The sequence below is a fragment of the Centrocercus urophasianus genome, unplaced genomic scaffold (genome assembly GCF_019232065.1).
Source record: "Centrocercus urophasianus isolate 14NV4802_14NV808 unplaced genomic scaffold, USGS_Curo_1.0 seq_28, whole genome shotgun sequence".
In the NCBI taxonomy this organism is placed as follows: Eukaryota; Metazoa; Chordata; class Aves; order Galliformes; family Phasianidae; genus Centrocercus; species Centrocercus urophasianus.
The window spans coordinates 12469468-12495707 of NW_024884844.1; the positions used below are offsets into that span (position 1 = coordinate 12469468).

General features: G+C 42.6%; 1 protein-coding gene across 10 annotated transcripts in view; it reads left to right on the forward strand.

Annotated features, from left to right (window-relative positions):
* Positions 1-84: 84 nt before the first annotated feature.
* Positions 85-26240, forward strand: part of MBD5 (methyl-CpG binding domain protein 5) — a 128379-nt gene continuing 102223 nt past the window's right edge. For 9 of the 10 annotated variants that reach the window (XM_042827449.1, XM_042827450.1, XM_042827451.1 and 6 more), the window contains exon 1: positions 85-180. The gene's annotated coding sequence lies outside the window, so the exon portion shown is untranslated. The remainder of the gene's footprint in view (positions 181-26240) is intronic. The other variant, XM_042827441.1, reaches the window with a different exon arrangement.

Below are 26240 nucleotides of genomic sequence, written 5' to 3' on the forward strand. Positions count from 1 at the left end.
CCTCCTCCTCCTCCTCCTCCCCGCGGCAGTCAGCGGAGGGAGAAAGGGCCCCGCCGGGAGCACGGAGCAGCCGGGCGGCCCCCACCCCCCCGCGCTCCCCTCCTCCCCCTTTATTGCCCTTTGTGTGCGTTCGCCGCCTGCGCCGCTCCGGGGCCGGCCGGGAGCTGGGGGGCCGCTGAGGTGAGTGGCGGGGCCGCGAGCGGGGCGAGCGGGGAGCGGTTGTTTACCTCAGGGCCGGCCGACTGTCACCTCGCGGCGTCGCCGGGCCCGGAGAGCGGGGAGAGAAGCGAGGGGTTTGGCTGAGGACCCCGGGGGTGCGAAAGTTCGGGGGGTTTTGTGGGGAAGGGAGGGGAAGCGTCGGGGTTTCGTGGTGCGGAGCGGGGGGTTCGGCGGGCGGAGCGGGTTGTGGAGAGTCCTGGAGGAGAGCGGGGTGGGGGGGTTGGAGCTGCGTGAGGGTTTGGTGCCGGGTTTTGGCTCGGTCCAGCCGTAGGCCCCGGTCATACAAAGACTTGTTTGCCTGCTGAAGTTGGAGAGCCGGGCTCGCCTCCCCACGTCAGGAGGTGCCTCGGAGCTCCGGGGTTCGGGTGGTCAGTGGCTGCGTTCGGTTTGGAGTTGGCTGAGGTTGGGATCTGCCTGCCCGTGTAAGGCCGGGGCTCCGTCAGCAGCCACAGCCGTGGTGGTCAGCGGGGCTGCAGGCTCAACCGACAGCTTCCTGCTAATTAAAGGAAAGCTACGTGTCAAAACGCCTGGAATACATACGGTGTAAGGGGATAAGCTACTTGCTGAGCTGAGTCGGAGTAAACGTTGGCGCAAGGCTTCCAGAGGTTAAAAAGAATCCAAAAGTCAGAGTTGAGGTATTGATACGTAGCTGATGTAAGGGCCCGCTCTATAAGTGTGATGTTTGCTGCTGTCTGCTTCTTTCTGGAGCTTAATTACACTCTTTGTAATCTTAAAAAGGCAGCCGGAGCGTGTGCTGAGCCATGAAGTAGGCCGTGAGGTTGTGTTTCATTGGGGCATGGCAGCCAAATGGAGGTCAGCGTCGGGCGTGTGTTGCCTCTGCCTCGTGCTGGAAGGGTACCCACAAGAAAGGGCTCGCCCGTGGGTGCTTTGGGATCTCCAGTTTCTAATTTGGAGTGGCGGTTTTTTGTGACTGAGCTGGAAAGAGTTTGAGATAGGAGTAATTAGATTGGGAGAAAAGAATGGGGGAAATGTACATTTGGTCCGATAGCTTAAAGATGTCACGAAGAAGGCTTGAAGGTAACAGCCATAACTCTAGTTCTTCCTAATAGTTTGCCTTCAGTTTTCCGTTTGCTTGTGAAAATGAGATACTTTTGGTTTTAAACACATGAAAAACTTGGACAAAGTGATCGTCTTTAGAGCTTGTGAGAATCATCTTCAGACCCAGATACATGTATAAAAGCTCAGGTTCTTTAAATACGTCATTCTTCTTTCAGTTAGCTTACTGCGTGCAAGGATTGGACAGCAGAAGACTGTCCAGGAATAGAGGACTCTAGGACCCTGCACATAGCAGGGGGGTTGAAACTAGATGACCATTGTGGTCCTTTTCAACCCAGGCCATTCTATGATATTATGACTGTTTCCTTTTCTTCATGACAGCGCTCTGTTTTTCAACCTGAGATACCACTGGTGTACTCTCATTTCTGTGTGGAAACCTAAAGATTATGCTCCCTGTGTTTGTGGAGCCGCAGATCTGCCTGCAACTTCCATGGCCTACAGCTGATGAGATGTAATATTTATTATAAAGATTAACACTTTTATTTCTGTGTGTTTCAACGATGAAGATAGGCAGGATTTGATTTAATCTGGTTGCTCAGTAAAATGCCCTAACAGAATTCTGAAACTGGGTAGAAGAACCCATAGAGTTCTCTGATTGTAAACCTTAGAGATGGAATTGCTGGCAGAACTTCATTTCCGTAGGCCTCTGCAGCCATGTCTGTGCTGAATGGACAGCCGCTGCTTGGGGGGTTGGATAGGAACAGTCCTGAGGAAGCATTTGTGGGGCTGAGGCTCTGAACGAGTGTGCTTGTGTTGTGCCAGAGGTAATTCCTGTGTTTCCACAGCAGTGCCTCATACTGAGGGGTCTAAGGCTGTTTTGGGTTGTCTGGCCACTATCATAGCGACCTCTTAGAAACTGGAAGAACTGAATCTATTGGCTCATTTTACTGCAGGCTGCTAGTTATCAACAGCTGTAACAGAGAAGCAGTGTAGCTTTTGGCTTTTTTAATCTCTTTATGCTGCTGTTATGAAAAGGTATTAACAAATATTTGTTGTTTCCAGGAGAACTGTGTGCATGTATTTCAATTATTAATCTTCTGAGCAAAAACATAGTGATTTCTTTATTTTACATATTCCAGGTTAGGGACTGCCCAGGCTCGCAGTCTGAGAGGTTGCTTTGAATTAGCAGGAAACCTGTGGCACCAAGATGTAGGCTGTGCTAGTTGTAAAGGTTCTGCCTGGGCCAGGCTTGTACCTGTCCTTTAGCAGTAAGTTTTCCCTGGAAGTTTGCTGTCATGCTGCCCGTTGTAGTTGACTATGTTCATTTGTATTTAGTCTAGTTAAACAGATGTTTCAAGAGAACCTTCTTTACGATGGAGGACTTTCAGTAATTTAATTTTTCTCTGCTTATAATCCCTTCATTCTTTGGATCTGGAGGGATCAGTCTTTCTGTCCCTTTTAAAAAGCACTGAAGATGTTGGTATAAGCAACACTCCTCTCAAAAACAGAATGCCTTGTTTTACGTCAGGGTTTATTTGACTCAGTTTGTCAGTAGGTTATTTTTTCCCCTACTGTTACTCATGGCGATTGTTTGCGCGTGGAAGGTCTGCACCTTGACTGCAGTCCATAACTACAGCATCCATTTCTGAGGCAGCAGTGGGTCTCCAACGTGGATGGATGCTCCTTCTGGAAGAGAGCATGCTGTGTGGGTGGCCCCCCATGCCTGTCTGCAGCCCTGCTGCTCCCTGCCTCTTCCCAGGCCTTAAGAGGTCCCATGGCCACAGCAAGAGGAGGATCTCAACTCTATCTAGGTGGTTCAGGGCACAAGTTGTGGAAGCAGCTAAGCTTCCTTTTCAGAAGTGCTGTTAAAACTTTTGGAAAGCAAGGAGCGGTTCTGCTGCTGTGTTTGGGTTTGTTGTGTTGGTTTGGGGCTTGGTTGGTTTGGTTTAAAGACCCTATATTGCTTTCTCTTTTATCCCAGTGGAAGTGAATAGCAAAGTTACCATTGACCTCAGTAAGAAAAAGATACAGGTTGAATTTTTGAATGAACTTTTGTCCTTAAGGACTTTGTTTATGAGAGTGTTTGAAACCACAGACTTTCGCTGACTTTTCATTGTAGTTCTTTCTGGAACTTTTCATTGTAGTTCTTTCTGGTGGCACGATGCTGCTCAGTCAGTTTCAGGTAGGCCTGCACAGGAACAGAAGCCTGGATTTGAAATAAAATTTTGGAAAATCATTGGAGACATGTCAACTGTTGAAGCCTCCTGAAGGCTGTGGAACTACAGCTAAATCAAGTGGGACGCTTACAAAGAGCAGCAGTTCAGAAATTAAGCAGTGCTGACTCCTTTCTGTTCTCCAAACTCAGAGTTCTTTATCACTGTGGCTGCTATTCTTGATGAATTGTCTAGATAGGGGTTCACACTTAACAGAATTATAAAATCAATTTAAAATTTGTCAAAGCCATATCAAATACAAAGTTATAGCTTGTGATTTATATGTGCATATATCTCCTACTGCATGCATGGGTACATACGCATGTATGTTTAGCTACATACACAAATGTCTGTGTGTACATGCAGGAATATATAAAAAAAAGAGATGCAAAAGTGGATGCATTGAAGCAGTGCTTAAAATGAAGCATTTGTGTGGCTCTACAGATTTGCCTTTGGAGTTGTACCTGTGAGTTGTTGTTCTGATCAGGCACACGGCAGCAGGAATCGGTCATTACCATGAGGTGGCTATTCATTGACCTTTGTGAGACGACTTGATCAGCTCAGTTTGTCTGCAGCTTGACAGATGTTCCCATTGCGGAGTTGTCCCTTCCCTCCTGCCCTTCCCATGGGGAATGGCCGTGGAACAAACCATGGCTTTGAGTGCCTTGTTCTTCTCCAGATGTTGGAGCTGAGGGATGTTGTAGGGGTGATACAGAGAGCTGGTGGCACGTGAGGGTTGTTGGTCACTTTGCTGTTATCGTTTTATGTTCTTTCTGAAGCCCTCTGTTTCGAGGGATTGAAGTTTACTTTAAAAATGAAGATGTTTCAAGGGCTGGAAATTTGTTGGAGTTTCTAATAACTGCCTTTATTAAAGTAAGAATAAAGAGTTTTGTTCATCCGATAAATTTTTCAATGTGCTTTTTTCATGTCTCTTATTTTTCCTTTACAAGAGATATTTCATAGTAAAGCAAGCAGCGTTTTATCAATTATTTCCTCACAATGGCTGGTAGGACCTGTAGAAGCAATATGTTAACTGCATCTTTCCCATCTGTGGTGAAGGTGAAGTCCAGGATTTAAACATGTGTGTTCTCTTCACTTGAGAATAGTCTACATTTTCAGTGACGTTAAATCCAAGTTTATTTTGGTACCTACAAAGGAAGAGTGGTCTCAAATGTAAATAGCATCTTAAATCTGAGGCCCTTGGTTTGCCCAGTCAGTAACATGGCCACGCTAAGGAATATCCTCGAGTCAGGGAACCAGAGCAGTTGTCAATTGTTTGCCCAACAAATCCTGTTGGATCAAATGGTGAAATTCTCAACGTTCAGATAACAAGAGGCTTGCAATAATGTTGCCTCGTACCCTGCTACCAAAAGGAGCAAATGCAGCCTAACGTAGGAGAAGAGTAGAAATCAGCCAAGGAAAAGGTAGACCTACATAATACAGATAGTTTGATTTTTCCATTCGGTCTGCCTGGCGTTTCAAAAACTTGACATTAAATTTCAGTTTACCAATTTTTGAAATTTTATTTTCAAGCTCTGGTAGATCTTTGCTGATGCATTATTTAAGGTTGTCTCTTGAAGCCTACTAAGATCTTCATTTAATTGTGTAAAACGTTTTGGTATTCAGTCTTCAAGCTTTTACCCATATACCTAACCTATATTTTTGTACAGGTATATATATATCTGTATCTATATATGTATATATACACACACACAGGCATATGCATGCAAATATATATTTACATATACGCATAAATTCACCTATACACTTCTATATATGATTAGCCCACTAAAATTTGCTGTCTTGTAGTGGGACTCAGCTGGCACTGGCTTATATTTTAATTGTGCACCCAAGCTACTTGTAAGCTGTGGGGGAGGGGGGCTGTTGTTTTCTTTCATGACTTTTAAGACTTTGGTGCAGTGAACACTGATGTATGTATTTACTTTTCTTGTATGTACGTGCTGTTGGCTTGAGGTAAATTTTATTTTATACGTGCAGAAGAGAACCATGTACATGTGGTTTTTTTCTGGATCAGAATGCCATCTTTAGATGAGAAGAAGAATTTTGTTTAAAAATCTGGATTTTTGTGGCAGAATTTCCTTTTTGCTGGGTTACAGGCCTTGTAAGCTCCATGAGGAAGAAGCTTGGGTAAGGCAGGTTGTTAGAAGGCTCAGGTGCAAGAGAGGGATGTGTTGGGACAAATGCGATGCAAGCATTTTAGCTAGGTTGTTCTCCAGCACGGCTACTTGGAATGGGAAATGGTAACATCATCTGGTAGTGGAATGGTCAGTAACATTTTTGTAAATGCATTTTGAGGCATCAGAGCTGTTGAAAAATACTGTTCCATTTTGCAGCCATGTGTTTTGGGATATTCTGCCTTCTCATTTTTTTCTCCAACGCTGATTTTTAAGGGTAGCCCCATTTGAAGACTCAAGTCCTTTTCCCTAGCAGACTCCCATTCATGCTACCTCAGGTAAGATTTGGTTTTGTAAAGATGCCGTTTCAAAATGTTTTTCCTCCTTTGCCATTTTGTCACACAGGAGTTGTTGCCGAAGGATTTCTTGGCCAGTTTAGAAGCTGTAATCTAGTTAAAAGGTTTGTTTATGCTTCCCATCGCTGCGCTGCTGCTGGTATTGGAGCGCGGGCCGGAGCCAGGCAGCTCACTGTTTACAACATCCCAACTTCAATTAAAGCTGCAGCCTTTGCTTTGCTGAACAGCAGTGTGGTTATGGCAGCTGCAAATAATTGCCAGGAACGGTAGAAATAAAACCGGTAGCTTAAGATTACTCTTTTTCTTGGTGTATTCTTCTGCACATTCTTACTTGTTGTTCTTTGCACATTTGGAGCCTTGCATACATTGTCAGGTTCAGAAATGCTCTGCACTTTGAAGAAAAACTTACGCCTATTAAAGATTCAAGTCTATAGGTGGGACTGGACCTTTCCAAGGCAATGGAGTAATTGATTTCAGTGGAAGTTTGTCCTAAATAAGCTTGGTGGGATGTGTTCCTCTCTGTTGAAGCAGGTATTGAAATGCTTGTGCCGTAAGTGCAGCATTGGCTGCTGTCTGAATTCAAAGCCCCAGTGTCTTTTCTCTGCTAAGATAATGTAAATGTTTCAGGCTGTGAAGTCTCACCTTCTCAGGATAGCATCATGGGCTGTATTTAATGGAAAGCAACTCAGAGGTTTGATTTCTGCTTTTTTGATTTGTGAACTAATAGCATAGGTTTCACTTAATCCTTAGAACTTCGTGCTGGTGTTTGTGTTTAAGGATTATGTGTTTAAAAATACGTGAATTGTTGGAGCCTCTTAAAACCTGGATGGCTTTCCTTACAGCCTGCCTCAGTGGTGTTAGCAGTGTGCGTGCGTGTGTGTGTGTGTGTGTCTGTGAGCCATCTGAACCACAGCAGCCTGCCATATCTGGCCTGCAGGCTATTGGTTCCTCACCTCTGTTTTAAAATTAGTAAAATCATTTGCAGCGTGATTCATTTCTAAAAATTACTTGTCCATCTGTGCTGAGCGTACTATCTATAAAGTTGCAGTGCTCACTGTGGTGGTGTGGATGTTTTTTCCTGAAAGCTGGGTTTTTGCTCATAACATCTTTGGGGCTCTTGCAACTCGGCCAGAGCACGATGCTATTCTTCAATAATACCCCAAATTTATATATAATACCCCCCCCAGTCTATTTTATCAGTTTAATTCTTCATTTATTGATATTTCGTGATTAAAGTGCTATACATTAAATAACTTCATCAGAGAAAGCATGAATGTTTTGTTTGCACTCATGTCAGGGCTCAGAATGACATGACAGCAATGTCAGTGGGTGCAGCGTCAAGCCCTAAACATGAGGTCTTCATGAATTCTGACTTCATTGAAGGAACTGGGGGAATGAGTGTCTCTAACCATATAATGGCCACCTGTGCTGGTTGTTTGGTGACTTCTTCATCAGCTGAGATGCAGATTCCAAGTGGATCATCTTACGTATTTAGCTTTCTTCCCATGCTGGTGGGTTTTGCTGGTCTTTTTCTCATGCTCCTTCTATTTACGTATTTATTCTTCTTATCAACTTCACAGTTATTATTATTCATAACTGAATCAGTCCTGACCATCTTTTACACAGTGCAGAAATCATTATCTGTGTAAGACTTCTGCTAAGAATCTACAGCCACACGGTGAAGCTGGACTTGAGGAACTGGACTGAAAAATAAGCAGCGCATTAAAAATTACCTTTAAGGTTCTTTTTTAAAAAGTTTAAAAAAACAACTTGAAATTACTTTGTGCTGATGAATGTATTTTGGTGCATAGGACCTACGTAACTTTTCTTCTTTGACAGTTATCAGCACAATAACTTACATCAGAAAATGAACGCATAAATTTTCTCTCCCATTTTTTGTCTTCTTACCTGAAAGCAATTAATATGATTTCTCTGAATACTGATCTATGAGGTATGAAAAGAAGTTGTTGGTGGTTTTTTTTTTGTTAATTTCTGCCTTTGGCAGAGCAGGCTGAAACCCATTTATCCTGTGGTGCACTTGTTGGAAATCTAACAAATTCTAACAACGCAGTGTGAAAGGTATTGATATTCAGCTTCTGCTAATTAATGCAAATAATTATGGTACTAGTAACTATATATCTAGAACACTTCTGAGCTTCTATTATGGAAAAATGAAACAATATTTTTTAGTTACTGTTTTGATAGAAGTAATCAAAATTCATATGTAGAATAACAAACTTTTTCATGTAATGGTAGTGACTGTAAAACGTTTCACTGCTAATTGCTGGTGAACCTTAAAGTGGAGGTATCTTAAAGCATCTCCAGTTATCACTGTCTTGGAAAAAGAGTTCTTTAATGTTTCTCAGGCTTCTGTTTAATGTTCTAATGTAAGGTCTGAGAAAAGGCCTGTTGGTGTGTGTGCTAGAGGCCTCCACAGGCAGGTGGTATTTTAGGATTAGGTTATACAAACACGTACTTCCATCAAAAATTTGCAAATAATTACTACTTTTTAAATCTCTGCACTAATCCTGTCGAGTACAGTCCACAATTATGCTGTCCCCAAACTGCACGGACATTCCTGCTGCTTGCTTTACTTGCACGCTGTGTTCCTCCTATATTGGACTCCGCAAGCGCTTACTGGCTGTTTGTTGCTGTAAGACATGGAGTTGACACTCAACATGGCAGCACCAAGTTTGGAATGCCACGAGTGAGCACTGCCAAGTAGAAATATGTTGCAGACAACCAGCAGCAAAGCTGCCTTCAGCAGAGCAGCTGGCTTCTTTGAGCGGTGAGGTGCTGCACGTGGATGAGTCCTTGCTGTCCAAGTATGAAGCCCTGGCTTGTATTTTCACATGGCGTCAAGCAGAAGGTGCTGCTGAGACCCAGTCTTAAGAAAGAGTCACAAGACAGTTTGGTCACAAAAGGAAAATAGAATAGGCATAAAAGTGCTATCAGGCTTATAAATAAATAAATGCATAATGTTTGTAGTAGACTTGGAAGAGCTGATGGTTAGTACGTCCAGCTCATCAGACAGATGTGGGCAACGAGCCCCACTGTTTTCAAATGGTAACTACTCTCAGTAGAAGTGCTCCAGTATTGTGATTTTTGGCCCAGATGTTTAGGCTTCCACCAGGGCAGGAAGTCTCTAAGCAACCGAAGGCATGACTTGAGGTCGTTCTGCTTCAGTCCCACCGCGCAGCTGAGCATTCCACATCTGGGTGCTGGGGAAGCATTGGACAACTGTGCGCTTCCCCAGATGAGCAGCTTGCCCTCACAAAGCCCTACATGTTTAAGTTTTCATGAGGAAAAGCATCCCTTCATTGTTTTCTGAGCAGGGTGGCTGAAATGCTCAGCATACCTTCCCTGGTTCTCCGTTAGTTTGTTTACTTTGACTGCATTCGTTCTCATTTGTCTCCTATACAGACAGCTCTAATCCACTACTGTACATGCAAGTTGCTTTTGTTAGTTCTTTCTGAACCTCCCCATGTTTTTTTTTCAACATCAGATGACCAAAAGTAAGCACAATATTCCTAGCAAGGGGAAGCCGCTGATTTATGTGGATTATTATAATCCAACATCACGCAAGCAAAATCAAAAAATAGTTTGACTACCTAATGATTCAGAAATGCAGAAGTGTTGCCAACAATTTTAGCATTTGTTAGCTTTGCACTTGAGCAAATGCATTCTGGTAGAGAATTTAACTTCTTATTTTTTAAGTCTTGTCTTCAGAGTTTACAGACTGAATCTATTTCACAGAAACAGGAGTGTCTTACAATTAACAGAAAGATGAAAGCTACTTTTAAAATTGCTTTCATCTGCCTTTTCAGGTTCATGTTTCTAGATGTACTCAGGGACAGTTTTCTGTCAGTTACAGGCAAAGGTTTCTTATTGAATAGGAGCTTTAAGAAGATGTACAGCATCTCCTGGTTGAGATAATAGGCTGAAGTACGGCTTGTGCCATAGGAAATAAGTTTGATGTTTCTTAGGGACGAAATAAGCATCTCCTAAATAACATCAGTTTCTGTGTGTTATGGGAGCTTTAGTATTTCACGGAAATGGGACTGAACTAAACATTTTTTGAGGAGCCTGAGCAGAAGAAGGAATCAGATGTGTTGATTCTGTAAGCTTTGAACAATCTGCGTTTAAGGAGTTATTTTCTGATCCCTTTGAATTCAGTGGCTGAGTGCTTTGTGTGCCTCTTCTGGACGATGTCTTTCTGTGCACTTGTCAATCCTACTGGAGCCTTGGTGTTACTGTAATATAGAATAATGGTAATAATGAGGGATTTTTTTCCTTCTGTGAAAATGATTTTGGACTTAATACAGTGGAATGGTTTAAAATAGTTTGGCAAAGAATAAGAAAAGAGAAGTGGTAATTTATGGTGAGCAGAAGAAGAGATTTCTAATGAGAGAAACTTGATTTCTAAATCTAATTTCCATTGGACAGCTTAAATTCCAATTGCTGATGCTGTTCTGTGTTAGCTGCTTAGTGTTTGTGTTGGCTGGAAGGGAATGTCTTTGAACTTAGGAGAACTTAATTTTTTCATTCTTTATTTTCCTGTTCAAGACTTAACAAGGAAAAAAAAAACACAACTTTCCTAAAATACTTAAATTTGTTTTTCTCTAAACTACAACAGCTGCACAACTTCCTTATAAATAACTATTTTGATAGAATTCTGCCAAAAAAACATGAAAAAGGTATTTGTTCAATCAGCTGAAATGAAACGATCTGCAGAGCGGCAGCGAGTTATGTGCCTTCCCCCTGGTTCAGCATCTGATGAATAGTATGCTAATAGATGGGTTCTAAGTTAGAAAACCAGACTTAAGGGAATTTTTAATTGAGATTTGATATAGCAGTATGCTGGTCGATTGACTGTTTGACTTGAGATAGATGCAGGGCTGGGTGGATCCACCGAAGTGATAATGCCTGTTCTGCAGGAGAAGTAAATGCGCGCTCAGCAGCTGCATTAGCCTGCACTGAGCCTCTCGGTACATGTTTTTCTCACCACTGTGAAATGCAGAATTTTAGAATCAAGCTTAATTGTTCTGGATTAAAGCAAGGCAAATAAACTTTTGCGACATGGAGATTTTGAATATTCAAGAGTAGTGATCTCATTTTTGTTTATCAACAGGAGAGTGCTACATTGCTTTCACTTGTACCACCACTTTTTTCTTGATTTTAAAGTAGAATGTTGTTTCTTCAGGAAAGTGTCACTCATCTATTCTTTGATCCATTATTTTCCTGATGTATTTTTGCGTTTTGCTTTTTTTTCATATTGCTGTGATTCAGTGCTACCATTCTAATACTGGTTTGTTGCTTAAGCTTTAATAATGTTTTCCATAATAAAACTTTAGAATGATGTCTGGACGCAAAGCTGTGTTGCTGTATTGGAGATGATTGCCTTCCTAAATCTGAATAGCGTATGTTTGCACAGATACATCTGTGGGGTTTTTTGTTTGTTTATTTGTTTTGGAGACTGCTTCACTTGACAGTATTATCCAGTGGGAGCTCTTTCCCACCCAGAACTGGCTGAGACCTGCACATCTCTGTGAGGTGAGTTTATGTCCAGCTCAGGAGTGTGGTGCGTTTTCCTCTGTGAAACAGAAAGAAAAGTTTGTGACTTGGGCAAAAAGCACTTTCCTCATTTCTGTAATTTCTATAGAGATTTGTGTGTTTAGTTCTGAAAGTCTTTTTCATAAATATAGCTATAGAATACCTAAGGCTTTTTCAGCTCATCTCTTTAAGGCTTCAAGGGCAGAGGATTTCTTTTTTTTTTTTTTTTTTGATTAAATTTTTGAGAAGGGAAGCTGTCAGAACTAACTTTATAATTTTTCCTTTGTTGAATTGACACTATAAAATTTTATGTTAGCGGATTTGATAAAAGAAGGAAGAAAAGGATAGACTGCAAGTAGGGCACAGAAGAAAGTTGTAGGTTATGAAATATTTTCAGGGAGGAAAGGCAGTAGTTTGGTGTGCTTGCGGAGTTTCCTGTGTCAGCATTTGAGAAGCCTGGAAGAGATTATCTTCAGCCAACAGTAGGTAACTGAGGACAGGATGTGGAGGGAGGCTGAACTACCAGCACAAAGGGAAGGCAGACATTCGCCTGTTTCAGAGCTGGGTTTGCTTTAGATGTCCTCTTGATCTTCTGTTCTTGAGCTGAGAGTTTTGAGCGTTCTGATTAAAAACTGAACGCTCATGTCTTGAAATAGGCATTCTAATAGGCTTTTAGCTATTTTCTTTTTCAGATTGAATTTGTTGTTACAGAGAAATGATAGCAACTTAACAGATAAATTGGAGCATTTAAACACTCGTTTGTCTTGTGGGGCTGGTTTTCTACCCTGTGTTTCTTTCCACATCCATATATGTTTTATGGAGAGAATTTGCAGCTCTCTGGAATGCATGGGCAGTACTCATAGAATTAGTTAGGGGTCAGCTGGCCAAGAGGGTTTCTGCAGTGATGCTTGCTTGCTTCTCCTCAGCAGGTGAGCTGCTCTCTGGGCACGCGCATCGCTCCCTGCTGGTTTCAGCTCTGTGCCCTCCCAGACTTCTCTCTGCCAAAGCTGTCCATTTGTCATCAGCATTTAAGAAAAAAACAAACACACATCTATAGTCATCCTCCCAGCCTCGTGGACTGGTAATGCTTCTGGAACGTGTGCTGGAGACAGTGGGGTGTGTTCATATTGAAGAGTGGAGCAGGTGGAGCCAGATACACCGTGCTGAAGCCATCGAGTCTGAGATCAGTCATGCCAGTGCCAGTTGAGACTTGTGTTGGGCTTGCTTGTATCGTGAGCATAATCCTTTCTCAGATGCCATTCTCACAGAGCTATGATTTGTTGTTTTAGGTTCAGAGGATTGACTTGGCTAGGCACTTGACTTCTATTGGCCCTCTGTGATAACGAGGATCAGTGCAGCGTATTATTGTGTTACTGAACACACCTAAAGATTGACAGAACCGTGAACATGTAAGGAGACCAACACCTTAACAGTGCTTTGACCCAGATGTCTATGTAGCTGCATCTTGCAGTTGTGCTTTGTTGTTGCTGAGTTTCTGAACTTGTGACTGCTGTAGCCAGTCTGCACATTGATATGCACTCTGTTAAGAGCATGTTTCTCCTCCTTCAGTCCAGTTGCATGATCGTTTGCCATCACCTTTTCTAAGCTCTGCTACAGCAGATCCAGTGAGCTTCTTTGCTTATGCCTCTTTCTTGGCAGGGCCAAACTCTGTTCTGCCTCTGTTGGATGAGCAGAGCCTGCTTGGTGCTGAGCTCCTGTTTCAGCAGGCTACAGCCTGACTCACTGAGGGTTCAGGACCTCTTCCCACCTTCTGACTCGTTGAAGGTGCTTTCTGCCCTCAGAGGGAAGTTGTTACATCAGGCCCAAGAAGTGGGGTGCATGCAGCAGCTGCCGTAGTATCTGCAGCTGCCTTCTGATGCAAGGTAGATACAAAGAGGTGAAATACATAAATATGAATACGTGAGATACTTGAGAGCTTCTGTAAGGCTAGTTGATCATATGTGGAACTTCTCTGATGGTGAACCAGGTCTCATTTCACTTGCTAGATGAATGACAAGTGCTACAGCAGCCTAAAACCAGGTGGACGTTACCCAAACTGCAAGAATATGGGGATTGGGCTTTCTTTATCAGGAACTTGTTTCTGCAGTCATGGAGATGCTTTCAGTACCTCACATATACTGTGTAGCTAGTGGCAAATGAAGAACATAGCACGTGCATCTGAAGTGATAACTGGCTTTGGAGAGGATAGCCTTCACTGATTTAATTGCGTGCATTCATGGAGGCTCAGTAGTGAAGATTGCTGACTGGTAGTGCAGGTCTTTGCTAGCCATATTGACTCTCTTCCAGTAATAAATGTAACGAGTTTTGCATTGGTAAAGTGTACAATTTCACACAGGTGGGGAGCTCTGCTGTTCATTTATTTAGGCAGTGAAGGGCTTATACTTTGTGAACAGCATGATTTTTCAGAGAAATATTCCGTTGTTGTTACCCATTTGGCACTTAAATAGTGACCTTGGAGTCCCTCGTATGGCCATGTTTAAGTCACAGAGTTAGCAGCTCTAGGATGAGGAGCATTCTGTGCCTCAAGACAAAACCACAGCCATTTGAATGGCAGCATTAAGACGGTGTGAGCAGCGATGGTGGTGTGCTCTGCACAGCAGACATGCAATTGTAGTCTGCAATGGGTGCAGCTGTGTGCAGGCACATTTCATTCAGTCCAAGCATGGTCCAGGTGAGCCAGTGTGTTGTTGTCTTTGCTTTGCATGAAGCTGTAGGTACAGAAAATCCATTGCCATGATGAGAAGGAGAATGTGCTTTTCTCTTGTTGGTTTATTTTTAGAGGTATTATAGGGTCTGGTATTGCAGACCCGTCAGTAACAATGCTAAAAGGTTGGATACCATTTTCTGATCCTTCTTTCAAATCTTTAAAACGCGTTTTTAAAAAAGATTAAAAATGAAATCTTTAAATTAACTGAAAGTACATGGAAAAAAAACACCACAATTTCTTGCCCACTGGTAAGTTCACAGTTAGGACAAAGTAGTAAAACAAAACCACATGCCAAGTTGTGCCCTTGGTGAAGTTCTCCAAGGAGTTTGCAATAGTTTGCACTGACACTTTCATATCCGTATTCCACAGCGTTTCTAGCACAGATAGAGAGCCCAGATCAATGGTGTAATTTACCAGTGTAGACCTGAATTTCTATTTTAAGCAAATAAAATCTTAAATTTTTGCTTAGGAGTTGGGGGGCGTCTTGTGAAGGAGCATTGTGGCCTCTGACCTCAGGTAGCTATAGAGCCAGAATAAATACTGATGGAAGAGCATACCGAATTTGTAAAATATCATTCTGAGCAGAACAAAAGGATTCTTTCTATCTCCTGCCTGAAAAATACTCTTGATTCTTCCCCACCCCCAACAGAAGGAATAAATGAACAAAGAATTCAACTGAACTGAGACAACAACAGAAGCAGAAAAGGTAAAAAGCCCAAACCAATGAAGAGAGCGGAAAAGGAGGGTCATAAATGATTTGTTGCGTGATACCTAGGTTGTTAATGCTGTTAATGATTGAACTGTTTATTGGGGATTACAAAGGGTTAGCAAACTGCTCTGCTCAGGAATGTCACCGGCTGACAGCATGAGTGCAGCCAGGCTAGCGGGATGCCAGGCTGGGGACGGCTACAGGAGGGCCTGAGGACAGCTGCTTTGGGGCTCTTTGAGCTTAATTCAGTGACAGGACGATTTGGACTCGGACACTCTTCTGATGCTAGTAACTATATGGAACTATTATGTTACAGGTGTGATAGAGTTACAAGGAGCGTGGAACTTTACAGAAATATGCAGTAATACTTGCTAGACCTGTACATCTAGTTTGGGGGTTGGGGATTTTTGGTTTGTTTTTAGTTTTCGAAGAGTTTTTAATAAATACAAACTTCTTCAAATCATCTGATAGTTACATGTTTACGTTATTTCCCTTAGCTTTGGTCTGCCTCAGTTGTTACAGTGATCAGTAGAACAGTGTTACTAGCGTGCAGCTGAAGCTACCAGTTGCTTACATAAAGCTCCCTCATAAATGCAATGTTATTAGTTAAAAACTGGAAGTCACTTCTCCTATTTTAGCCCATCGTAATGAAGGTTTCAGTTACCTCTTACTGGGTTGCAGCCCTAGCTGCTTCTCTCTTGGTTTTTATTCATGCTTACTGATGCAGGATCCTGGGTTGTGTCCCTAAGGGTGGTGACCTTAAAGAGGACTTGCAGGAGTGTGGTTGCTTGTTCTGTTTTATTTTGCTCTTCCTCCTCACAATCCAATTGCTTCTGTTCATAAAGCTGTCGTGCAGAATCTGATCGTGAATTCTAGATTTAGACATCAAGGAGGAAACTTACAAGGTTCCTTCCTGTAATAGAGATGGAAACTGGAAGAATATCCATGCTTGTCATTTCCTCACAGAAGAGACTCTTCAGTTTCTAACCACATTTCTGCTGTTGCACAGCCACATGATCAGCCTATACCTGTTTATTTTAAATAAAAAGATGCACATTACTGATGTGTCCTCCAGAGTCATAGACCTTTCCATCCATTTAACAGCTCTTGGGCGTGATATTTCTGAATGGTAGGTCCCGCAGTAGGCTACTGAGTTTTGCTGGTTGATGTCATGGCTTCAAGTTGCATCGAGGGAGGTTCAGGCTGGTTGTTAGGAGAAGTGTTTTCTCCACAAGAGCAGTCAGGCAGTGGCACAGCTGCCCATGGAGTGTGGGGTCACCGTCCTTGGGGCTGTCACAGAGCCGTGGGGATGTGGCACCAAAGGATGTGTGAACGAGCATGGTGGGGTGGGTAGGGTTGGACTTGGTGATCCTAGAGGCCTTCTCCAACCTTAATGGTGCTATGCAAATTATTCAGATAGTAAAAAATTGTAGTAAGGAGTGTGCGTGTTTTCAGCATTAGCAATCCTGGGGAGTAACAGGCAGGTTAAAAAAAAAAAAGGTTGAAACATGCTGAGCACTGTTTGTGAAAAAGCATTAATCTAAACCATGTCTTTCCAGATGATTTTATTTTATTTACTGATAATTGTTAGTCTGGGGCAAATCATGTCTGAGTAACATTGCTGGTATATTCTACATGGGAATTCAACTAAACGCAAAGTTATCACAATTTACCTTAATTAGCAAAATTCATCAGCTGCCAGTCAAACTACTCTAAGCTCCAGCTTTGGATGCAAGTTAGTGCTTACTGGGCAAACGTGAGTATGGTGGCTCAAGTGTGGTAGCTGTGAGCTGCCAACTGCTGCAGTAACTTGAGCTGCTGGGTAGGTGAGGGAGTGCTTGCAGGGAAGCTCCTGATGCTTGGAAGCTGTTCCTTCAAACTGTATGTTCCTCCTTCTTCTGGGGCTGTTTTGCTTCCTCATGGTGTAACATACAGTAGAGTAAATATGGAAGTGTAAAAATGCAGTGCCAATTGTATGTGAATGAAAAACGTCACCTGTTCCTGTTTGTGTTTTTTATTCCTCAAGAAGTTGATGTAAAGCATTGCATTAAACCTTACTGTACAATAGCAGAGACCAGCATACTGCTTTGTAAATTCGGGGTAATTTGTGAACAGTATTTGGGGAAAATAACACTGTCTCTCCCTACCTCCCAAAAAATCTCCTTCCAAAACTCTTGAATTTTTGCAAATCTTTCTGGATATTGTGAAGAAAGGGAACTGATATGGCTGAATTGTGTCTCTTTAGTATTTCCTCGTATCGTTTAGGACCATTTCGTTGTACATTTGCATTGTCCTGCAAAAGTCATAGTATCTGCACCAGTAAATAATTGGTGCTTTTTCTGAACTGCCCTTCTTTATAACCCAGCAGTAAGTTCTGAACGGGAACCTACTTGATAAACTTGGGTTCAGAAGATGCTGACGAGCAGCTGCATTAGGAGCCGTGTCCTCTGTGAAGCAGCCTTAGACTGTTCACCAGCTTGTAAGGGAAGTGGCCTCCGAACTGTTGTTGGGGCCTCTCAACCCAGATAGCTCCTCATTGTGTCTCCTTGGAGCTGCCCTGTGCCCCCGGATGTCCACAGCCTTCTATTCAGAAAGAAGCCCAGACTCTTGCCCTGCCTCCTTGCTCAGCAGAGCCCCAGGAAGATGCCCTGAGCTGCCCTCTGAACCTGAGATAAAGTGTGATGTTAGCATGTATCCATGGCAAGAGAGCTTACTGGGCACCCAAATACCTCCTGAGCTCTGGAGACCAACTTGGAGAGTCTGATGGCTCAGCTGTGCAGAAGATTGATAGTATCACATTTTCTGTTTTATGGGCATATATTTACAGACCATTGGTAAGACAGCTCTGCCTATTCTTGTACAGTGCAGGGAGGTTTTCTGGCATTAAAGTAGGTTGGAATTTAGAATTTTTCTATCTAAAAGGAAACCCTTTAACAGCAAAAGGAATGATAAAATTTTGTAAATGTGTTCTGATTGAAGGAAAAGATGGCTGGCTATCCCTTCACAGATTAAAACATTGCTGCTGTTCCTTCAAGCTGACGAGGAACAAAGAAGTCATGTAGAAATTAAAGGTGATAGAAAGTTGCTCTTGCCTGGCTTAGTAAAGGCAAGAGGAGAGCAGGTGCCCTATTTGAGGTTAGAGCTTGAATTGTAATACTGAGGAAGCAGGCTGGAAATTCTGCAACCCACAGTAGTATTTTTGTTCAGGGTTTGTATTGGTGTTGCTCTTCTTCAGAGTCTTTGCAGACTTGCGTTTGACTTTCACCTGCCTGTGGGAAGGCTTTGGCTTTGCTCGTGGAGGATTGGGTGGTTCTTCTGATCCACAATAGATGTACGTGGGCAATGAGGAAGGCTTAATTTGCTTTCTCAGGGTTGCCTGAGGTACATTTAGGTATATTTACATCCTGGCAAGAGTTTTTAGTTGCCGTTGGTGTGCTCAGTGTTGCATAACACAGAATTAGGAAATTGTCAAAAAGACCCAAAAATTTGGGAAAGGAAGGAGATACTACAAGTGTGTTTGGAAGAGGTGTAAACCCAAGGAAGTTTTAAGCTGTTTCCTTTCTGAAACAGAAAGTGCAGCTGCTGCTTTTTAACTTTTTGCTTTGCTTTGGACTGAAACAAGCCTAAGTAGGTTTCTCTTGTCTCTGTAAGGAATAAGGATTCGTGTATTTCACTGCTCAGTAGTTTGTTTTCCTTTTTCAGACATAACACTCATTCACCTTTTGTGTTTCATGAAACATCTTGGTGTAGCAGCACATAAAGCTTTTGTTTGTTTGTTTGGAGAAGTAAATTGGAGGAGCTTTGTCTTAACCAACGTATTTCTTGGGAACAGTGCTCAACCTTCTGCCAGCTCAGGCTCCTAACCTGCTTGAGGCTTCTGAGCTGAGCAGAACACCAGGAACACGTCACGCTGACAGCTTCTTGGCTATAGGCTTTAGTCTTGCAGTGAGGTGCTTTTAATTCTCCTTACATAAACTTTTGGGTATTCTTCCTTCCCTGTTGTTTCTCTTAGTGACTTGAATTTTCTGGCCCAGGAGCTTTAACGCTGTCCTAATACTTTTAAGAAAAGGACTTTAGCATCTTGGCATCCTTTTATGTTTATAAGTCAAAAATGATTAGTAGGAGATAGCAATTACGTGTTTCTTGCATGGGATCATTGTTGGGGATGGGAGGAAAAAAAAGAAAATAAAAAATCTGCCGGTTACTTGCTGCTGTTGTGTGTGCTTGCCTGGCTCACGGGGAGTGCAGTCAGCTCAGAGGAGCAGAGCTCTGACACGAGTTTGTCCCGTGCGGAGGAGCTCCTGTGTTCAGCTGAGCATCGCCACGGCTTTTAGGAAGCGTAGCTGTCCTTGTTAAATGTGCCAAAAGCCCACCTCGACTTTGTGAGACCTTTAGTTTGTTAACGTTCGTCTGGTTATTGTGAGAATCCTGAGCAATAGGTATTCAGCCGTGGGCCTCCAAGGTGTGACTGCAGCGTACTGAGGCGTGCTCCAGCCAGATTGGGTAGGAAAAGCTGCAAACGTGCAGCAGAACAGGCTTTGACATGCTCCAGCCACTCACAGGCTCTTCTGCTGTTGTACCCAAGCTAGTGAGATTAAAACTAGGTCATGTCTGTCTGTCTGCAGTTACACCCTGTGCTAGGAGTGAGGCATACCTTGGGCTTGAATTCCTCTCCCTCTTCTCTCTCCCCACCCCAAAGATGGAAGAGTGAATGTGAATCCAGGCTTAGGTCAGAGGATATTGCTTTTTGCTGCTTGGTCTGATAGTGCTGGGAATCTACTGCTGGGATTCTTCCTGGTTTTAGCAAGTGGCAGGAGCAGCAATCTCCTGGTTTTAGGAAACTGAAAAATCAGAGTGAATGAATGCCTGTATTCATAAAATATTTAGTTATTGGAGTTCAGTTGCACCATTCTTGCAGCACAGATAAATTCATAGGAGAGGTTGAGCAGTCCTGTTGTAAATGGTCAGGGTCATTCTGTCTCTGCACGAACTCCTCTGCAGGCGTTGGGTGCGAGTCACAAGCCCAAGGATGCATTGGGTTGTTCTTCATGTAAGGTCCATGTAATTTTAGGCTACGGTGACGATGTCCTAAAAACACAGACACATATATTTCTAGGCAAAAATAGCCCTGTTTTACTGGTGTTGATTCATATTCACGGTGGCAAATGTCCAGGCATCCTTCTTTCTGCTGACTTCCTTTCCCATCCTCCAGCGTGCATGTTTCTTTAAGGAAAAGAAAACAAACTTTCACTTCCAGATTCAAATGCATCTCTATTGCTACAAACCTCAGAGTATTCAAATAGGAAGGGAAGACCTTCAGGTAAAAATCATAACCTGGGACCTAACTCTGTCCTTTTTGGAGCATTCGTTTCTTATTTGTCTCTTCTGCTTAAAAGATACAAATATATACATATATATTTGTGCTGAAGCTACTCACAGAGGAAAAGTGTGAGCAGAGAAGGTGCTTTGTACCTGTGGAGCTGCTTGGTGTCACATTCATGGAACTGTAAGTTATGTTTTCAGCAGATAGGAATTCTGAAAATGTATGGCTCTTGCAGGAATGCACGGCTCACGTTGTTCGTAGTCATTCAATGCATCACAATCCAAACCCGGTTTTAGAAAACAGATGTGTCGTCGTTGATATTTGTGTGCTGTCTGTATATTCAGGGGCTGTTTTAATGATTTGCAATAATATGGCTGAGGCTGTATGCATTATATAACAATGATGGTGTTGTTTTGTTGGTTTTGATGTTGTTGTGCGGGGCTTTGTGGGGTTTTTTTTTTCCTTCGACTGTTTCATTTGTTTCTCAACATCAGCTATAGGTGTTACAGAGATGGGGTTATTTTATATTTCTGTAGGAAAAACGTTGCTTTGAGAGGGGTTTCTGGTGTGCTCTGCGGGAAGCAAGGAGAGTGGTTGATAGAAATGCAATAAATAAATAAATAACTGTAGAAAAATGTATGCGAGTACAATACTGCAGGAAACATGAGACAGCAGAAAAACAGCCTTCCTTGCAGAATCGTTTGATCGAGTGCGCTTCCTCCCTGACAAGGAAAATTCAGATTAAGAACTGTGACAGTTGTCAGCCTTTAAATGGGATCAATTTTATAAGCCCAATTGCAATTTATTTTCTTCAAGGATCATAATTCCAGATAAATATTACTAAAGGGCAATTCTAAGCTGAAGAGACAAAGGCAATTAAACTCTACGTTAATTTGTTTACCAGTGTCACGTGGAATAAAATGACTGTAAGTTTCCATAAATTGTCTGGCTGTGCCAGTGGAGAAATAACTTTGTAGAGTATTGGAATGAGGCCATCTGAATTCTTTTCTATAGACCTGTGTTTAATTAACGTTACGTGACTGATGTTTTATATGACAAAATCCATAGCAAGCAGTGCTGATGTTAAAGTTCGCATTGGCCGAATCATATTGGGTTGCTGGGGCTGTCTTTGACTTACAAAAAGGCCAAAATGGGGATGGGAAGTGAGGGCAAGTGAGCAGGAGCTGTTTGAGGAGAAGCTCAAGAGAAGTATTTGCTTACTCCCTGTTTTCAAACAGTGGAATTTCTCATGAGCTTAAGCCCCATCCAAGAAGGAGAAAATATTAGCTTTAAAGGATCAATTCTGAACTCTTCTGGTTGCAAAGATAACCTTTAAAATGTGAGCAAATGCAGTGTAGTGTTAGCAGGGATAGTGGAGGTACAGCCTTGTTCCCCATGCTTCAGAGTTCACTGAATGGAAAAGCAAGCAGCAGAAAAAAAAATCATAGCAGTCCTTGTTGCTTTTATTTAGTTGTTTTTTCCTTCTCCAGGACCCTATTGACAATAGGAAATAAAGGAAATTAAGACAAATGTCTCTCATCCATCCTGTTTGGAGAACATTTGAATAGGAATACAGATCCTCAGCAGCTAATGCGTATAGTTTTCCAGACTGCTGGTGTTTTTGAGATGAATACAGTATTGGTTTTTATTGTTGGCCATAAAATCTTGTAAGTATTTCTGATACTTAACTCATTAGATCTCTTGTGTTCTCCGTCTGGCTGAAAGGAGAAAAAGCTTCCATGCTTTTTGTCATTTCTGATGAGTTTCTGCTTGCTACCTGGAAGAATACAGATGAAGGTCTGCTCCTCCTGGTGAGAGCTGATAGCCAGGCATGCTCACATTGATTTCTGATTTTGTTTTAAAACATGTACAAGTTAACAGCAGTGGATAAAGTTGGCTTTACGGATTTCCTTCCAGTTCCATCCTGATAAGCTCTAGTTGTTGTCCTTTGATACAATTATTTTACTTTATTATATGCTCAGAGTTCCTAATTTGTTGTTTTTTCAATCTTCCGTGGATTTTTTTTTTTAAGTGATTTTAAAACTAGATCTGTTGGTGGATCCTCATAGTAATTTATGGAAAAACTATGTAAGTTGACAAATGGAAGCTGAGCCAGATTAAGTAGCTTGCTGGAGTCAGTGTCAGGATTAGAACTCTGTTCCTGGTGTAGTCTCTGAATTCTGCACTGAACTTTAGTCTCAGGAGAGATTTTACAAGGTGAGGGGATCTGCTTGCAAGAATTTGGGCACGTGGCTTGGGGAGGCATTGCCAACTCCATCAGATCTCATTTGGCAGTAGGATGCTCACCAGGAAGAGGAAGGAGACAGGAGGGAGATTAATTTAGTAGGACTTCTGAAATGGGTCTAGGAGGTAGCAGGACGATGCCTGTGTTGTCCTGTGGGCTTATCGTATGTTCAGTCAGGAAAGAAATGGGGAGTTAGCATGTGAAACTGCTTTGTCAGAGCTGAATGGACAAACATGAGGTTGGCGTGATAAAGGTGAGGGTTAATCTTTGCTGCTGTTCCTCGAGTAGAACCATGAAACTGGACCCAGCACTGTTTTTAAGGAAGCCATTAGGCAAGTATATGGACTGCAGTTGTGCACGTCCCCGTATTTACAAGAGAAGAATAGCAAAAAAATAATTTTTCATTCTTCTTAACAGAAGGCTAATATTTTTTTTCTTTTTTTTGCTGCTCTTTTTCCCTTTAGTACTATGAATGTGGAAAGGCAATTTGTGTGGAATGTTGCTGTTGGGCTTTTTTGTTGCTGATGTTGTTGGTTTCTAGTTAGGACCTAAGTCTAAGGAAGAGAAAGTAGATTGAATTTTGCACCATTATCACTGTGCTGTCTGAATAATATCAAGTACAAGTGTAGTTTGAAGAAAGTCTCAGGGTAGGATTATTTAGCATCTCTGGAAGATACTGCGCTGATAAGTATTTGACCTGGGTTAAAGGGATAAATATTGATAAATTGGGATAAATATTAAAAATAATAATATTATTATTATATATTATATTATTTTATAATATATTATTATAATATATTATATTAATTATATTATATTATTTTATAATAAAAATAAATAATTGGGATAAATATTGACCTGGGTGTCCTGGTGGATGACAGGTTGGCCATGAGCCAGCAGTGTGCCCTTGTGGCCAAAAAGGCCAATGGCTTACTGGGGTGCATTAAAAAGAGCTTGTCCAGGAGGTCGAAGGAGGTGATCCTCCCCCTCTACTCTGCCCTGGTAAGACCTCATCTGGAGTACTGTGTCCAGTTCTGGGCTCCCAAGTACAAAAAAGACAAGGATCTCTTGGAAAGAGTCCAGCGGAGGGCCACAAAGATGGTGAAGGGCCTGGAGCATCTCTCCTACGAGGAAAGGCTGAGTGAACTGGGTCTGTTCAGCCTTGAGAAAAGGAGACTGAGAGGGGACCTGATCCAGGTCTATGAGTATCTAAGGTGTGGGGGGCAGAGTGGTGAGGCTGGACTCATTTCAGCAGTGTGTGGAGACAGGACAAGGGGAAACGGCTGGAAACTGCAGCACAGGAAGTTCCGCACAAATGTGTGCAAGAACTTCTTTACGGTGAGGGTGACGGAGCACTGGAACAGGCTGCCCAGGGAGGTGGTGGAGTCTCCTTCTCTGGAGATGTTCAAGACCTGCCTGGATGCCTACCTGTGCGACCTGCTGTAGGGAACCTGCTTTGGCAGGGGGGTTGGACTCGATGATCCCTGGAGGTCCCTTCCAACCCCTACAATTCTGTGATTCTGTGATTTCTTGGTGGTTCAGGCAAAGACAGAGGAGCTCTTTTTTTTTTTTTTTTACTTAAACATATTTAAAGATTGCTCTTCATTGAAAAATAGTTTTACTTGGTTTAAAAAGAAGATAAATCTAAAGTCAATGATATCAAAATACAGATTGGTCAATCTAGATTGTCCGGAATAACATGCGTGCTGCTTCTCACCATCAGTAGGTAGGAGTTGGTAACGTTCTGAATGGGCCTGGAGTTTGTCATAAGGGTGAATGGCCGTCAGCTGAAGCGTGTTAACCTCCATGTTTGTTGGCCTGCTTTGTGAGTAGTACTGATCGCTGTCTTCTGGTAAACAATAAACCATGTCCCTTCTTCAGAAGGCAATAGAGATCTTTCTGCCCTTTCCTTGAGTCTTTGGAGTCATGTTTTACAAATATCTTGTTTTTCTTTACGCTATTGGGGTTTCTTCCTTTGTATGGATGTATATTATGTGTGAGAATAACATTATATTATGTTGTGAACACGCATTGTGATGGAATTGTTAAGTTTGGAGCAAACAGAGACCCTCACTCAGTGGGTCCCTGTCTCATTCCCATGACTTTCCCATTGATACGGAGTCCTGCAGCTGCTCTTTGGAGAGGCACACAAGTTCATTTTCCCCTTGGCTCTTTCTGAAGGCCCATGCTGTATGATGTGCAGCGACACAAGAGTCTGGCAGGTCACAAAAAGCATTTTCTGGTTGTGCTGTTCAGTGGAGTTCGGGGAGATAACATCCCAGATGCTGGTCCAACAACATTCTGAACATTTTTCTCCATGTTGCTGTAGCCCACAGACTGGACCGGGTCTTCCAGAAGGGATGGAAGAGCTTTTCTCTTTTTTTTTTTCTTTTTTCTCTCCCATTCCTCTTTTCTTTGAGCTTTCAACGTGTCATTAGCAGACATCAGGGATCTGTGACCACTTTCTCGTGCCCTTGTGGCTAATTGCAAAAAGGAGCTGTGTTTGGAGCAGGCTGGCTAAACCAAATTAGTGTGGGAAAAGGCTGTCTGGTTCTTCCAGCCGTGTGGGGATGCCAGGGGAGCATATGGTTGGTGGTGAAAGGTCTGAGGCTCAAATGGCTGAGCGGTGTTCCCAGTGCTGCTGTATTGATCGGCCCTTCTGTGCCCGTGCTGGAAGAAGGGGCAGCCCTGCAGCGCTCGGAATGGGACACAGGATTTATTTGCGTTGGTGGAGGTCTCAGGGTTACGGCCACTGGGATGCAGGAGGAAGCTGAAAATAAGTATTGGTGTTGAGGCTCCTGGCGGTATGATTTCAAAGATCTTTCATGAAATTTCAGCCATGTAAATGATGTCTGACTCACGCTGACAGTGTTCAAAGTCAGCTTTTAAATGCACTTCTCCAAGTTCTCAGTGCTTCATACACTGCTGAGGAGAACGCACAAAGTAATAAACAGATTAGCAGGCTCTGGGTGTTCTTGGCAGTTGTGTAACTCCCCTATACATTTGCATTCCTTCATTTTGTTTTGATTCTCAGTGGCCTTTTCGTGTTATCTTTACTTTTCCCATTTATAATGAGGGGAAAATTGACTGCTATCAAAGAGGAAATGTGCCAAAAAGGGGAGAGGCTTGTCACTTCTGAACTCAGCGAGTGATTTTCTGTCAGGTTCTGAATGTATAGCAGAGGTTTGTCATAGCACATACTGAAATGTCATGGTAAAAATTCCCCATTTGATTATGTAATTAGAGAAGGCCCAACTTGTTTGTGTATTTTTAATTATGGAAAGCTAAGGTTCAGTTATATGTAATGGAAGGAAGAAGCCCAGGTTTATCCTTCAGACACGACGCTGTGGGTAATTCTGCAAATACTCAATTGCACAAATTTTAACACGCAGCAGCCCCTGCCTCATATTTAATGTGGCAAAGGCAGTGTGCTAGAAGAGCAGGAGAAGGAAGGAGATATTTCACTGCTGATAGCAAAGGAAGCAGAGTTTGCTTCCCATCTATAGAGCCTTGTTGTGTACCCCCCGTCCCCCGGAGCTGTGTGCCTGCAGCCTGTGACAGGTGGCTGCTGGGGCTGCTAATTGCAGCCTAGCACAGCATGTGCAAAACACTTCCTGCCGTATGTCCTGCTTGAGTGGGAGCCCGTTTGGTGCGCTCCCGTCAGAAGCCACAGCAACAGATGTGTGCAGAAAAGGCGAGGGCTTGCATTTCATGCGGTTCAGCTCCACGTTTTCACAGGACC